Source organism: Buceros rhinoceros, unplaced genomic scaffold (genome assembly GCF_000710305.1).
Source record: "Buceros rhinoceros silvestris isolate BGI_N320 unplaced genomic scaffold, ASM71030v1 scaffold275, whole genome shotgun sequence".
Classification (NCBI taxonomy): domain Eukaryota; kingdom Metazoa; phylum Chordata; class Aves; order Bucerotiformes; family Bucerotidae; genus Buceros; species Buceros rhinoceros.
In genome coordinates, this window is record NW_010412064.1 from 2,897 (window position 1) to 6,712 (window position 3,816).

Below are 3,816 nucleotides of genomic sequence, written 5' to 3' on the forward strand. Positions count from 1 at the left end.
CCTCCAATTGCATCCAGCAAAGGATGGAGAGTCTCCTTAAACCTCCTTCTGCTATTAATGTATTTACAGAAACTTCTTTTATTATCCTTTATGGCAGTGGCCAGACTAAGCTCAAGCTGGGCTTTAGCCTTTCTACTCCCTGCATAGTCTCACAAGATCCTTGTAGTATTCATGAGTGGCCTGCCCCTTCTTCCATAGACCATAGACTTTCTTTTTCTTCTTGAGCTTCAGCCAAAGCTCTCTGTTCAGCCAGGCCAGTCTTCTGACCCTCCGGCTCCTCTTGCAGTTCACTGTGACAGCCTACTCCTGGGCTTTGAAAATTTCCCTCTTGAGAATTGTCCAGCCTCCCTGGACGCTTTTGCCCTGCAGGACTGCCTCACAAGGGAGACTGCCAACCAGTCTCCTAAAAAGGTCCAAGTCTGCCCTCCAGAAGTCCAAGGCAGCAGTTCTACAGACACCACCACCCTCCCCTCACCCCTCATCCCCCAGCCCACTGCTTCTAGAACTGAAAACTCTATTATCTCATGGTCACTATATCCAAGACAGCCTCCAACCTTCACATCATCCACAAGTCCTTCTGTTGGTGAAAAACAGGTCCAGCAGGGAGACTTCCCCGGTTGGTTCCCTCACCAGCTGTATGAGGAAGTTGTCTTCCACACACTCTAGGAACCTTCTGGACTGTTTCCTCACTGCTGTATTGAATTTCCAGCAGACATCTGGTAAATTGAAGTCGCCCACAGGAACAAGTGGCAGTGATCATGAGACTTCTCCCAGTTGTAGAATATTTCATCTACATCTACTTCGTGGCTGGATGGTCTATAGCAGACTTCCACCGTGATGTCTGCCTTGTTGGCCTTTCCCTTGATTTTAATCCATAAACATTCTACCCTTTCATCACCATTGTTGATCTCTAGACAGTCAAAACCCTCCCTAACACACAGAGCCACTCCCCCTCTTCTCCTGCCTGGCCTATCCCTGCTAAAGAGCTTGTAGCTGTCCAGTGCAGCAAACCAGTTGTGCACATCATCCTACCATACATGAGTGATGCTCAGGTTGGGTTTAGAGTTGCCAAAGACCTCCCAGGTCTTGATGACACCAAGAGCAAGACCCTGGGGACAGAAACCTGATGGCCCAAAGCTCATCCTGATCCAGCAGCTCACAGGCAAAGCCCAGCACTCACCAGCGTGGTGTTGTGGTTAACAGGGAGTGCAGCAGCACTTAGATCTCCTTCATTGGCCATGTTACAGCTGAGATGTTTGTTAACGCATGGGAGCTACCACAGGAACCCAAAGCACAAAAAACAGCTCCCAAAAACGCCAAGTCAGCAGTTTTCTTATCAGAGTAGACTGAAAAACAGGTCTCTGAAATAATCTGGTAGAATTTCCCAGTAAACGTCAACTACCAGGTCTTTGTAACTTACAAAAGTAGTAACATTGCAAATCTGTCCAAGGGCAAAACCAAGCTGCTTTGGTTTTTTTCTAAACTATGAATTTTGTTACCAAAAAACTGCTGTATTAAGCATGAGTGCTGATTATTAACACACAAAGCCAATAAAAATGATGCAGAGGACAATATTCCTTAATGGAAACCATAAAATAAAAGGACAAGGGAAGGATAATTTAGAACAAAGTGATAGGAAATGAATACCTTTGGCTGCCAGTTAGTCTTAGAAACAGAACAAATCACATCAATGAACCTAAAAAAAATAAACCTAGTACACTTTCAAACTCATCATTGATCATATATGCTCGGGAAGAGTTTCAGGCGGGATTGAGTTTTAACCCTCAGCTCCTGCTAACTACACTGGGTGTTCTGCCTTTAACTTCAGTGGGCAAGGAGTTATCCCATGAACATAATAGCTTTGTACATCCAGGTGCAAGGATTTTGTTTGGGTAGGGAACGAAGGGAGGAGAAATGAGAAGTTGTTTGCTCTTGTGTTGGGCTTGTTTTTTTTTTTTTTAAACATTAGAGACTGTCTTTCAAAAGCTGCAGGGTTTGGAGGCAGCCATTCAGACATGGTCAGGCAGAGGTTTGGTCTTGGTCCATTTCCAGTTTTAATAAACCAATGGCTGTAATAAAGGACAAGGAACTTGAAAATGTGCAGGGCTAGGTATAATATTTTATAGTTCATCCTGCAAGGCAGAAAGTTGGTGTCTTGCTAATGCATATTAGAGGTTGTTGGACATTTTCCAAAATTAAAGCACCTAGCTTTTGTTTTGTTTTGTTTTTATTAATTCTGCTCTACAGTCCATGGGTTTCTGTTTTTTAGCTTTCCATAGCTGTGTGCCAACTAGTATGAAACATGTGCAAGGTACTGTGTGTGTCCTCATTTGTGCTGATGGTGTGCTGGTAGTCATGGAAGCCACCTCAACACTGGGACCCTAACGTTGAGATGTCCCAGTGACTTGCGGAAAATGAACCCCCAACCCAGAAAGGTTGAGAGGTAAGGTGTGTTTAACGCGGCACCGGGTGCATGGGGAAGACTTCCTCCAAAGCCACGCACGCCGACCAAGGGAAAACCTCCCTTTAGATAACCAGAACCAATACAGATTAAAGGGGTCTCATGAATATGCAACACCCACTCGCCGCCTACCCCCTGCCCACTCCTCGCTTCCTATGCAAATGAGCTGCACATGCTCAGTATTGTCCTGGGGGTCCGGGCAGGGGTCTCCAGGGACGAAGTAAATAGTCTTCCTCTCTTTGAGCATGCTCTGTTTCAGCAAGTCCATCCTTGGAGTGTCCTTGGAGGGCTGTCAATCACTTAGTCCGGCCAAACCCAGCATCTGGATCTCTCTTGTCTCTGTCCCTCCTGTGCTCATCATTATCCACTTTCCCGCCTTTAGGTCTGTTTTGTTACTGGTATCTTTGTGGTCCGGCACACCTGTTGCTCCCGTCAACCATGTGCCTCTCGGATGGCCATGACCCCATGGCAAATGCTCCAGACAGCAGCGCCAAGTGTCCTTTAATGGTTTAACAGTTCTTAACTTATTTACAGACCCCGTATCAACAGCTATAAGTCTACAGAAAAAACCCTAAGAAATAACTGTCTATAAATTAAGCATTTCCCCAGGAGGAAAGAGTCTTGTCCTAACAAGTTACACTGGCTTGGAATAGGGTAAAAATTTCACTGATCACGAAAAATCTGTATCAACTTGAGAATCGCTCCACATGTGCACAAGTCATTTTACCTGGTGTTTTTCCCCCTTTGGGACCATTACGATTTCCCAGCACATCCCACTTACATGATTAAACAGCACAGAATGAGACAGAGACACCTGGAGTTGGGACAGCACCCCAATCAGCAGGGAACCAGCTTGCCAGGTGAACAATGTCAAATACAGACAGGATCAGAACTTGTTTATCATCCAGATTCTGCCAGGGTTTGAGAGGGTGACCAAAGAATGCAGGTTGAAGCTACAACTTGAGAAGCAGGAACACTGAAATAATAAAACAGGGAGAAATTCAGGATAACAAATTGTATCAGTGGAACAGGAACAATTTGGGGTCTTGTTAAGCCCAGGACCTTTGTCACCAATGAAATGCTAGGGCAATATTATTTTAACTCTTTGCCTCCTTGATACATAGTTCACTCTCCTCTTTGAGGGGCCCTGCTCTCGAATAACAACAGGGAACAAACCTACACTATCTGTAGGCTGTTGGCAGCCATTGAAAAACTGTCAGCTTCATTTCTGAGGAACTGAGGCAGCTTCTGGGTAGATGAAGCCAGCATAGGTCATGCTGCAAATGCCCCAAAAGCAGGAAAAAAAAAGAGGAACTGAGTTATCTTAGGCAAGATAATAATGACTGCAGCTGCAG